Source organism: Protopterus annectens, chromosome 1.part0 (genome assembly GCF_019279795.1).
Source record: "Protopterus annectens isolate FY-2018-M chromosome 1.part0, PAN1.0, whole genome shotgun sequence".
NCBI classification, from domain to species: Eukaryota; Metazoa; Chordata; order Ceratodontiformes; family Protopteridae; genus Protopterus; species Protopterus annectens.
In genome coordinates this window covers 509,989,844-510,003,872 of record NC_056725.1, presented here as the reverse complement: position 1 = coordinate 510,003,872, position 14,029 = coordinate 509,989,844, and positions in this window count along the sequence as shown.

Genomic DNA, 14,029 nt, shown 5'->3' with positions numbered 1-14,029 from the left:
CAAAATAAAATCATATCAGTATGACAGTCTCATGGCCATTTTGAAGTGCGACATATTAAAACATAATAAGAAACATGTCCAGTAATCCTGCTATCCATTCATATCACAGAGAATATCACTAACTCAAGAGATGGTACTCCATATGAGACTGGACATTCAGACAAACTTTATACAATGCAACAACTGCCTAAACCTCAGTAAATAAAAGTTTATAAAGTATATTAAAACCCTGCTAAAACCAATGTTCGTGAAAAGATATAACACTGGTGGTATAGTGGTCACATTGGTAGTATAGTGGTGAGCATAACTGACTTCTAAGCAGCTGACCTGGCTTTCATTCCCAACCAGTGTAAGAGTATGGTATATTTAAAATGCAAGTTAGTACAGAGGACTAAAGCTCTGACTTGTTAATGAGCTGCTTCCTGTGCCAAGGGTACAGAGTTTGAATCTTTCCATCTTCATTTGCTTACTGTATGACCCTAAGTGAGTCATTTAACCAGACAGTGCTTTGGGTCAATTTGGAATTTGAGCTAGACTCCTAAATTGTCTCATAGACTGTATGTTTAGTAACTACCTATGAACCTAAAAGAATATCAGGTGCTGTTTTGGAAAGGACTGAATTAATTATGTGAGGGGCAAAAAATAAAATAATCAGCATTTTTTTAGAAGCTTCCTGATGAGAAACTGGACACCTAAACATCAGCTTTTGAGCAATTAGAAAGTGGGTAAGAGATGCAAGTGAGCTATTGCTGAAAACATGTAAGTTTGAGTGATGGAGAGAATAAGTATTGTATTTAGGTCACTCTGCTGTTGTAGAGGCCCTGTTCATGACTACATGACCACAAAAAGGATTTTACTAGCCCTGGACTAAAAGGCCAGTTAATGGGTGGGACCTAGTACACAGATGTCTAATACTGGGGGAGGAAGAGAAGATGTTGGTGCCACTACAGGGATGAGCTAATGTAGAGGACTGGGATACAGTGGACACTGACTTGCACACACATAGAGGCATGCATGAGTTTAATCCACCATAGGGCATTGCATGTACACTGTACAGTGGCAATAAAATTATTAAAACATGTCTTAGTTATATCAGAACATGGATGAAGGATTCCCAACTGTACTGTTCCTTAAATATCAGATAGGGTCAACAGCTACACAATCAGGGGTTGCTGTAGTTAGGGACTTGAAATTTTAAACTCATTCAGTGTCACAAAAAGAAAGTGGAAAAGAATGCTCATAGTGTTTAATGAGGTTGGTTACTCCTTTCAGTTACTCTACAAAGTACAATGAATAAAATTTTATTTTTAGTGTTTAATATTGACATTAGTGTTGTAGTAATTTATCATCTTTAGAAAAGTTGTTTCAGCTGTGGTGAAAAGGTTTACCTTCATTATGTTGAAAGTAAGTTGTATGATACACCAAAGTGCGAAAGTATAACTTCAAGATTTGGGGAACACGGACTACAAATGTTCCGAATTCCAATGAGAGAATGCATATTGGCACATTCGCTCATTTGAATTCGACATTCCAGGTGTAGATCGCACTATAGTGAGGATCAGGAAATGCACCCTTTCCCTCACTGTAGTGCAATCTCGGAGTGTGTATATTAAAATAGCAGGGTGTGGGGGGGGGCAGCCCCCCACATGGGAGGTGCAGGGGGGCTTGCCCCCCTGCATAACAATGTTTGGAGACATTTGGAAAGGTCTCCTAACTTTCACTGTTGTGCTGCAGTTCGAAAATGGTGGACTCTGGTTTTCCAGGAAACCAGTTTCGACATTTCGATTCGGAAACATGCTGAATTTCGTGATTTAACATTGCACATTAGTGTGATTGCACAAATCACTTTCAACATAATGAAGGTAAACCGGTGAAAACTGAAGAAGAAATATTTTATGAAGTTTTTGCTTAACTGAAACCCAGTGAGGAGTGCAATCCACAGAAAATAAGGAGGTTATACAAGTGCCTTGGAAATAGCCAGGCAGCAGATGAAAGTAGTGTCTGGACTTGATTTTGTGTGTTAAGCAGCTTGAGTCAGCTAAGAATTATTCAAGTGAGTTGCTCAAAGGGTGTTATGACACCATGACTCAGCTAAAGGAAAGGGTTGTGGATGCACAAACTACATCCATGAAAATCAACAGTAAAATAGTTTATACAGAACAGCACATGGTTATACTGGAAGACAAAGCAAAACAAGCAGAGAAGTTTGTGCTTGAGTGGGATTCTGAAGACTAAATAATTTGACTGCTTTGGAGTTTGTGAAACAATGACGCAACAGACTGGATTTGTCAAGAGATCGCCAGGTACTGAAACAGCCCATGGATCATCATTGCTGGTGACAGGCAGGACTTGGTTCACTGAAAGTGATCTTAGTTCAGTTTGTGACTTCATATTAAAAGGAGTAGGGGTTATCATAGCTTTTGCATACCAGTAAGAGGATAATGGCTGTTGGAAGACTAGTGTTTACAGACAATGATTTCTCAGAGATTACTATGCAGTGAAGGGTGAAGAAACTGCCATAAAATAATACCAAGATACAAGTTAGCATTTCAAGTAATTCTGAAGATTTATTTTTCTAACAGGGATTCAGTTATTTACCTTAGCTTAGTCATCAATGGATAAGCTACAAGTGTTGCAATTATCATTAGATTATGGGTTGGGGATCTGTGGCATTAGAGCAGAACAAAAGGAATAAATGTTTGGACAGTGTAGAACTAGAAGCGTGGGGGGAAGGGGAGCAAGAGCCCATGAAAGGAGAAGGTGAGGCTGTTGTTCCATGCATGCTTGGAAATACGCAGTGGGGACGAGAGCTTTCATTTGGTTGCCTGAATGAACATTGAACTTTTGGGAACTAACAGTAATGGTTGCTGTTTGTAAAGTACTTTGGGAGAGCTGCAGAACAGAAACTACATGTCATTTCTGACTTTATATTTCCTTTCTGAAGTGCAGCTGCCCAATAATTAAGCTCAAGACTCATGTAATGAATAGTGCTCAGAGTGTGTACATAACAGCACTCCAGCAGCAGGTTATTTTGACTGTAGGATCTGTACAAGAGTGTAATGATTCCATGTTCCTCATGAGGTTTTATTATAAATGTTTTACTAAAGTTATGTGATTTAAACATAACGTTTGTGTTTAGCTGATCTGGATGGTTATTTGCAAGGTCAACTGCATGTAAACAGTAAAAAAATGTATTCGATTAGTGGCACATTGAGACTGTGTATTGCTGTAAACCTGAACCTTATGACTGAATATGAACTGTATGCAGAGCTAATGTCCTTAATGGAGAAAATGGAGTCTGAACACAAATATATCAAAAGAATTTATATGATGTAAAGGTTCATAGAAGGCATAATAAAGAAGATTATGATTGGGTCACCGTTCATAGCACATTTATTGTGTGTTCAAGACATACTGTATATGCAAAGAAATTCAACTCAAGAGCAAAGCTCAAGAGGTGAATCAACATGTATATTGAGAATACATAACTGAAGGTTATGATTGGAGAGCTGATCTTAATTCTTTGTAGTGTATGGAGCCTTATCTTCTCCATAGTTATAGTAGAAAAACAGTAAGTGTTTTGCTGGCTTTCAAAGCCATAAAGCACTTATGCACTTGGCAAGTACAGTCAGAAAGGCAGTGTAAATAGTCCCTTACATTTACATTCACATTCTATGCCTCTAAATTGCCCAGATATTTGCATAATGTTACATTTATGTGGTTTTCAGACAATTCACAGAAGATTGAGGTCACTGAATAATGTAATACATTTGATTTCAGAGTTCATATGCTTCAGAGAGAATGCAGGCAAACATACATCTTGTTATTCTAGCTAATTTCGAACTTTGTAAGAAGAAGGGGCACCTTATCAGTACAGAGAGAAGGCATAACCAAATGTTTTATTCTGACTCATTTCCTGGTTTGTACTGAAGATGTTACAGTGCAGCACTAGACCCAACCCTAACAACTTAAGCAAGGAGTGCTTCACAATTGTTAATATCAGGTCTTATGCCACTGCAGAGCTTAACTGGTTTGCCTTTTTCCAAATATCAGAGCATAATCACCACGCTACATGCATTAAGTAGATATCAGTACATAGCAAAAACACAAGACTGTCACCAAAGCTTTAGAACTCACTTGTCCTGCACAAAACAGATCCAGAATAAAAAGCAAAACACCAGGACTTGGAGACGGCTGTAGAATCCAGTATAAAACTCTTTATTTGACACAAGCAATTTCGTGGGTAACTCCCACTTCTTCAGATGTCTAATACATTTTAAAAACAGCTCTTAGTTTAAATATCCTCTTGAGACACATGATTAAAACCAACCAATGCATTGCACATGTTTATATTTTCCTCTGATGTTCTCCAAAACACATACAAGCCTGTAACAAGAAGTCAGTAATTTATCATACAAATGACTCCACAGCACATATTGCCTAAAAAGCTGCCGATACATTGTTTGTGATTGCAAATTGAAATGTCCTAAGTGAAAGCTTACCAAGTATATACTGCTGCAGAGTCAAAGGTACAAAGCACAACGAAAAAGTTGAGGTAAAAAACACACACCTTTATCAAACACAAAGCTTTCAGGTACAAGACCCTTTCTCAATGATAGACACAGGTACATTAAAATCAGACATTAAATACACGCCCAACACATCACGTAACCCGCAGCCATGGTCATGTGACTAATACATTAAAATAATTACATTACTTATCATTTTAAAACATAAACAAGTAAAATTCATACATACATATATTTGCTTACTTTTGTGTACTTATATTTACATGCACACATATATACGCAAATACATTACCTATGTTACTTTAGCTTAGTGTGTTGTATTTTTATTAGAACAGGTTTTAAGGAAACATCAACATTTAATCCAGGGGATGTGTTAGCTGCTAGCCTTACTATCCACTCATATTCTTTATTATCTAAATGATTACATAAGTCCCCTCCCCTGATAGAGCTAACAACACATTCTATTACTCTAAACTTGAAACTGTGTGTGGAGCCACAATTTAAAATATGCTTAGATAGAGCATTAGTCTCCACTCCCCTCCTTATACTTGATTTATGCTCTATGATGCGTTCCTTAAGTTTTCTAGTCGTCTTGCAGACATAGAAACAAGCGCATGCCTCACACATTGCCAAATAGACAATGTTACTTGTCATGCAAGTTGCATGGCACCGAAAAGTAAATATCTTCTTAGTGACAGGATGAACAAAACTATCACATTCTGAAGAATCAGCTTTCTGTTTGTATATATCACTACAGCAACTACAATTATAACAACTAAAGGTACCATTACCTAGTCCATTAAGGGAAGTAGCATTCACATATTCAAAATCTTTGTAAGCTAGAACATTCTTAATAGTCCTCATATTTCTGTATGTGAACAAAGGAATTTCACCTACAACTAATCTAATATCTTCCTGAGCTAATAGCACCTTCCAGTATTTCCTTATTATAGTTCTGACTGCATATGAAGGAGAATTATAAGACATAATAAATCTTACATTAACATTTTTATTTAATTTGTCCATTGGGGCAACAACATCTGTACTTGTATTCAAAAATACAGATGAATACATGGAATATCTATTAGATACTACATGTTCTCTAGCTTCTACCAGCATACCTTCTGGATAGCCACTTCTTCTAAAGTCTCCACATGCCTCATCAATTTGTTGTAAACACTTGACATTGTCAGTGTTTAACCTACTAACTCTTGCCAGTTGCCCCCTTACTATACCCCTAAAAATATGGGGTGCATGCATACTAGACGCATGCAGTATCTTCCTGATGAAACTTCCTTCTTAAAAACAGAAGTGTTAATAACATTGTTCTCCTTAGTTAAAGAAATATCCAGAAAATTAACGAATGTCTTAGAATAATCAGCCTTAAAGTGTAGAAAGGAAGTAGTATTATTCAAATATATAATATAGTCTTGTAACTCACTGGATGTTCCTTTCCATAAAAGAAAGCAATCATCTACGAATCTCTGATATAAAGCTATATTTTCATTCAAAAAGGTAGTTCCATTACCAACATAAGATTTCTCCCATTCATAGAGAACAATATTTGCATATGTATTTGCTACCGGGGTTCCCATAGCCACCCCCGTTTGCTGCAAATAATATTCCTTATTGAATATAAAGATATTATTTTTAAAACTATATCCAACAACATGCAAATGTTCTCTGTGTGCCTAACATTAAAAGTGGAAGAGTGACTTAAAAATTCCCTTATTGAATTGATGCCATATTCATTTGGTATGACAGTAAATAATGAAGTAATATCTAACACAACCATGTATATATTCTGACAATCCATGTTAGATTGCTTAACATTTAAATACCATGTTCTAAGTTTATTAAGAAAATCAGTGCTGTCTTTAAGGACAGTTTCACATTTACCCAAAAGTGGTTGTAACTGCCTCTGTAAGTACAAAGAGATAGGTTCTGTTATCCAACCATTTCCTGAGACAATGGGTCTCATAGGGATTTTCACATGATTTATGCACTTCGGAATGCCATATAGTTGGGGAATGATAGGACTAGAAACAGTGAAAAATGAAAAGATCCAAAGAGATGTCACCTGACAACTGTAAGTCATATATACACATGTTAACATAACAAATACACTTTTTTACATCAGCATATTGTATCAGTTTGTATGCAGTAGCATCCCCAATCAAAGATAATACTGAACTTATATACTTGTTCCTATCCATTAGAACTATGGAGCTCCCTTTATCAGCCTGCTTTATTACCACATTAGGTTCACTTTTTAATTCAGACAATGCTTTGTATTCATCATAAGAGAGATTGTAATGCCCATTAGCTTTTCTATTACTATATACATGTCTTATTTCAGTTTCACATAGGTCATTAAATGCCAGTAAAACTGGAGCATATACTGGTACAAACGTACTACGTCTTTTACAAGCAGTGGAGTCATAAGTATCACTTTTAAACATCACTTTTAGTGCTACAGATCTAATAAACAATTTTAAATCAGTTATAACTTTTACCATGTCTTCCACACTTGTAGGTATAAAATTCATACCTTTGCTCAAAAGAGAATAATGATGGTCATTCACAACAAAGGAAGATAGATTTACTATGCCTGCTACTGCCTTCTGGCTAATTTCAGTTGCTTTGGGGGGCTCTCATTCTTCCGTTTATTGTCCTGCACTACCATATTATTCCTATGTTTACTTCTTCCCCTCGACGTTGACCTCGAGCTGTTTGAGCGTTCTTTGATACGTTCCGCTTGCTGCAGTTGAAAAGGTTTAAAGAAATTATTTAAAGTTTGTTGTGAAGATCGTAAAGACAACCCAGGCCCACCTTCATTAGTAGCTGTTGAAGCAGTGGATGTAGAAGCAGATTCAGTAACTGCACAAGCCACAGTGCTACTTAGAGCTGCCGCGCCCTCAGTGATGTCATCGCTATGTGAAGTGGATAGCAGTTCTGGCTCCAAGTTCAAAGCATTGCATGACAAGTAACATTGTCTATTTGGCAACGTGTGAGGCATGCGCTTGTTTCTATGTCGGCAAGATGACTAGAAAACTTAAGGAACGCATCATAGAGCATAAATCAAGTATAAGGAGGGAGTGGAGACTAATGCTCTATCTAAGCATATTTTAAATTGTGGCTCCACACACAGTTTCAAGTTTAGAGTAATAGAATGTGTTGTTAGCCTTCCTTTTTTCAAAAAAAAAAGGTTATTTAATGCAGAAATAATTTTAACTAAACACATTAAGCTTGAACATGATGGATTTTGAAGTCAGCTATATTGGCATCTATACAGTTACATTTAAAGACAAGGATAAGCTAATTTTAACCAGAAATATCACCTTTCCAACATAATTGTTTGATATCTCTGATAATACACCAAGCCAAGTATATCTCATTCAAGTCTAAGCGCCTTTTTGTATATTTCCAGTTCACACCCATAGCGCCTCATGGCATCCAGAACTTTTTTGTGTCTGGCTTCTTTAACTAGGCAACATACCAGCTAATAATGGGCACTATTAGAAAGTGCAAGGAGTTATTAACAAAATGACACTAAGATTGTGAATCTAGGAAGTGCTGCAGTATAGATATTAAGCAACAATGCCTGACAGGGTGTGTGTTGTGTAATTAACACACTCCCAGGGGTGTTATGAGGCCCGATGCCCTGGTGGGCATTATTGCTTTTAGAGAATGGGCTCTCTGTAAAAATTGTGTTTCACTTATTGCTATATTTTTTAATATATTTTTGATGTAAAATAGTTCCTCCGCCTAATGTTTCAAACTTGCTGTAGTATATGTAAATGGTGGTGGAGGAAAATTTTACATCCAAAATATAACACTTAAAAAAACAAGTATTTACTTTATTTTTTTGGTCCCTTACTCCTAAATCATTTGGTTCATAAGCAGTCATTGGAGACTGCAGTTATTAAATAATGACAAACATTTGAGTTTCAAACTTTTATTTCCTTCAGAAAATTCATGCTAACAGAAATCCTTTATTTAAGCAACTTTGTAATTTTATAATAGCAATAATTAAAATCTGTTTCTATTTTAGAGCCTTTGTTCTCCCTTTATTTTAGGCTTTATCTAGACTTCTTCAGCTGAAAGTTCCAGAGGTATGCAAACCTCTTTACTGCTCCTGCTGACAACTGACAGTAGTCACCTCATTCACGTTCTCTCTCTCACACGCACACCTCAGCATCAGAAAATGCATACTAACAGAAACTGTTATTCTAGCAACTTTCTAAGTTTATAAGAGCAATATTTAAAATCCATCCCTATTTTCGGTCCTTTGTTCCTCCATTACTTGCATCTCTGTCCAGATTTCTTGTGCTAAGTGGCTGAGAGGTATGGTCGAGAGTTAATGAAATCTCTTAACTGATGACGTTGCTGCCAGGGGAAAGTTCAGTCGCTCTCACTCTCTCTTCCACACTCATTCATATATACACACACACACAGTCTCTTCTGCTTTTCGTGCATGCATTCACTCTCACAGGCAGGCAGCAACATAAACGCACATACACAGGCACACACTTTTTTCCTGTTTCATTTATTTTTTTACACTTGCTAAACAGCAAAAGCACTGATTAGCGTGTGTAAAATAATAGCTCGTACTCTCATACAGTCTCAAATACAGACATGATCAGACACACACGCACATGCTTTTTTGTTTCAATTTTTTTCTTTTTTATTTTACACTCGCTGAACAGCTAAAGCGCTGCTTAGCGAGTGTAAACTAATGGCAGCCATTAGTTTTTTCTGTCCGAGCTCCACAGCAGCTTGATATGCTGCCGTGAAGCTGTGGACTTGTTTTTCAGTGGGCATTATTTGTACATTTATACCATGCTGGAGAAGGTTCATTCTCCAGTCAGGGTGCTGATGTGTAGGTCACCCATTCTGTAATCAGTATTGCCACTTTTTATTCACATTTTTACATTTATGTTCATATTTTCATAACTGAGAGCCCTAAGTGTTAATGAGGGTTATGGTGTGATACGCCATGGTGGCAAACAATGAAATTCATTGTCAATGTTCCCTTATATCACACTATACCTGAGATATTGATAGCCATTTGCCAGTAATTATCTACAATAGTTCAATATGTACTTAATACTTCAAAAAACAAGTGATTTACAGACTGTTGCATGACAGCAAGTGAAACCTTAGCTGTCATTGAATAAAACTATCTTTGATATTTGCACTGTAAGGTGTACATCATGAGATATTCATTGTTATTTATATAGCTTATTCTACAATTTAGCATATGTTTTCGTATTTCTGTAATTATCTCAATAAACATGTAGTCATAGAGAATTTTTTTTTGTCATATGAAAGCTTATGTCTGATTAACAAAAATGTTCTAACAATATATGTCTAGGTTGTACAGTTTCCAACATATGAGACTTAGTTTATAAAAGTTAGGCAAAAAATATAATTTGGAGTTTGTGTGCATTACAATATATCATAACATTTATGGGAAATACTATGAATGTACTATTATCACTGCAAAGAATACTTCTTACTGATAGCATTGCTGTTTGTGCAGTTCTAATAGCTTTCACTGTTCCCAAGATATTTACATTTATCTGTCTTATGGTTTTAAAGTTCATTTTTCAGAAAATGCTCAAGAATGCAAGCTGTGTACAGGCTGCTAGAAGAGTAAATGTTCCACATCACACAAGTGTTAATGAGATATCATTGAAATTGCTACACCCAGTGATTACATTGTCTTACGTACAGAGAAGCACAGTAATAAAATACCAGAATTTGCAAGAAGAAATGATGGAAGAAAGACACCCAGACAGTGTCAAAAGTAGTAGGAGCAGCAGCTCTAATATAAAAAGAATTTACAGTCGTATTCAGATATGCTACTGATACATATAACTCCATATGAATTGCAGAAACAGTCAATTCTGCATAGTGGGCGCTGCGAAGAGCACTTTTGGCTAACATCAAAGACTGAAACAATCCTAATTTCATGAATGTTAATCATACCCTAAGTTAGGAATGGGGTCCATTTCCATCATGGTATTAAAAACCCAAAATACGTGGAGAAATCAAACCATGAGAAACCAAGTGCAGGAAATATGAAGAGATATAGTAAACCAAGATTCAATTACAACAGCTATTTTCAGTAATAAGCTTTGGCTATAGTCCTACCCATTTTAGATTTCTTACATTACTTAAAATGATTTTTCAGCCATCTTTGTTTAATAATGAATATCTGTAGTCAAGCATTGTCTTGGAACCAGCAGACTTGGTGAATGAGGAAAACGGCTGGTAGATGATGGAAAAAAAAAGAATGTTCTGCAAAAATCTTTTAACTGCCCTTATAATTTTTTCAGTTAACTTTTTCCTTGTTGGCTTTGATGATATAAATCCCTGATGAACATTTTAAAATTCTTTCCTAGTGACTTCTATAAGGTGGTAATAACATATCCTCTTGAATAGGTTGTTCTTTTAATCCAGCTATGTAATGGTACTGCTAGTTACTTTGAGCTCCCTCTCAAAACAGATGATTGTGGAATGTTAGCAAGAAATAGCTTTACATTTTTGCCATTGCTAGATTTAATATAGTCATGATAAGGGAATGCATCGTGCGGATTTTCATTTCATTTATATTATTTAGACCTGTCAATACAATCACTTAATTCACCATTAGAAAACAGTTTATTGATTTAATGTTATTTTATTCATTCTTATTTGCAATGGTGATGGACAGGTTGACAGACGAGATCAGGCAGGAGTCTCCGTGGACTATGATGTTTGCAAATGACATTGTGATCTGTAGTGAGAGTAATGGAACAGGTGGAGGAGACCCTGGAGAGATGGAGATATGCTCGAGAAAGAAGAGGAATGGTCAGCAGGACTAAGACAGAATATATGTGTGTGAATGAGAGGGAGGATAGAGGAATGGTGAGGATGCAAGGAGTAGAGGTGGCGAAGGTGGATGAGTTTAAATACTTGGGGTCAATAGTTCAGAGTAACGGTGAGTGTGGAAGAGAGGTGAAGAAGAGAGTACAGGCAGGATGGAGTGGGTGGAGAAGAGTGTCAGGAGTAATTTGTGACAGACAAGTACCTGTAAGAGTGAAAGGGAAGGTCTACAAGAGGGTAGTGAGGACCAGCTATGTTATATGTGTTGAAGACAGTGGCATTGACAAAAAGGCAGGAGTTTGAGCTGGATGTGGCAGAATTAAAGATGTTAAGATTTGCACTGGGTGCGACGAGGGTGGACAGGATTAGGAATAAGTATATTAGAGGGTCAGCCCAGGTTGGAAGGTTTGGAGACATAGCCAGAGAGGCAAGATTACATTCGTTTGGACATGTGCTGAGAAGGGATGCTGAGTATATTGGGAAAAAGATGCTAAGGCTGAAGCTACCAGGTAACAGGAAAAGAGGAAGGCCTAAGATAAGGTTTATGGATGTGGTGAGAGAGGACATGCAGGTGGTTGGTGTGACAGAGAAAGATGCAGAGGACAGGAAGAAATGGAAACAGGCGATCTGCTGTGGCGACCCCTAACGGGAACAGCTGAAAGAAGATGATGATGATGTTATTTTATTCATTCATTGACTAGATAAGCCCACTATACACAAGTGTCCCTTTTTGGGTTGACCAGGAAACACTATCTGGTTAAGTGGCTTACTCAGAGCCACAAAGTAGAAAAATAGTGGTAGAAGGAATCAAACACTAGACAAGAGGAGGTAGCTTGTTAAAACCTTAAACAATGCATCTTGTATATTTCCCAGTCCCATTCTGGCACACCTAAAGCAAGTTATTGTAACTTTTGTCCAATCAGTCCTTCAAACCAGATTTTTTTTTTAAATCAGCTAATACAAATTTCCCTGTTCTAAAAACTTTGTCATTTAATTGCAAGATGGGATCAGGACAAGACAGGTATGTGAATACGTTAGCAATACTAGCACATTTATGTAGAAATCTGGTGTTCTGTAAAACAGTCTGATGAAAAGTTAGCTGAACACTGTTCCTTTCCCTTGTTTTTCAACGCCTATTTCTAGGAGCAGACAAATGTTCCAAATGACCATTATTATGTTATAAATTATGTTTACGTAAAAAGAGTTCATTACTAAAATCTTCTTATGAATTACTGTTACCATCAACAAAATCTGTAACCAAGGTAGCCAACCCTCTCCCCACACTATTACAAATATATCAAGAAACAACAGATGGGCCTGTATTATCCAGAGTCATCTCAACAGACATTACAACAACAATTCTAGTAGATTTGTCTTCAGTAGAGGAGTTAGAAGGGTCGCAATATGAAGAAATTGGTGAGACAGCATAGTCTTTTTAAAAAGTGAAGTTCTGAAAGTTTTCAGATGTGATAAGTGAAATGATGCAAGAACAAGAGAGATCATAAAGAAAATATTTTTAACAAGAAACATCTTTATTAAATTATCACGTGTGACATGGGCAATCATACATTTATATAAATGAAGACAAATCATACTGACAGAATTTTAGTTGCAAACATTGTACATCACAAACCAAACTGGCATAATTGTAGTTGCACACATTATATACATCACTTATAATCTATCCAGTCATTGTCAGTCAAACATTACATAGGTCATTCAGATCCTGCCTTCTTTTAAACCTCATTCCTCCTCTGGCTGTATTGCTCCCACAATTCCCATTATCCTATGTAATTTGCTCATACCCTTTTCAAATCCTAAAGAAAATATGATGAGATTTCATTCAACACCAACATGGTGTGTATTAGGGAAGCCAAGTTGTATAGTAATGCCACAAAGAAGAAGAAGAAACTGCTAAGTCATGCTTTTTTAATATATGATATGGTGACCATTCTCTAGGTAGGAAAATACCCTGTAGAGAAATTAAATGAAATGATATGTGTAGGTCATAGTCACCCTTTAATGATCAAGCTAAGATTGGTCACTCTATTGGCAGGCTACTTATCATTTGTGGAAGAAAATGTGAATGTGCAATGAAAAGTTTTTAGCAACTTATGGTGAAATGAAATTAAGTGACATAAAAGTAAATCAAATTATGAGCAATTCAGTGAAAAAGAAGCAATGCTGCTGTTCCCACAGACAGACTAAGAAGAGTATGACTCATATCATTGTTTTGCAACTAAATGCAGAAACAAAGCATCTCATTTACTGGTTGATTGAGGGATTAACTGACTGAATAACATCTGGGTTGAGTCTACTGGACACAGCCCCTTTTCAGATAGAAACTTGGAAGAAAAATCTCAAAATATACAGTAAAAATTCATATAACTCACACAGTGTGACATTATGGGAACTCTAACAGCAAAAGAGTACAAAATAAAATCATATCAGTATGACAGTCTCATGGCCATTTTGAAGTGCGACATATTAAAACATAATAAGAAACATGTCCAGTAATCCTGCTATCCATTCATATCACAGAGAATATCACTAACTCAAGAGATGGTACTCCATATGAGACTGGACATTCAGACAAACTTTATACAATGCAACAACTGCCTAAACCT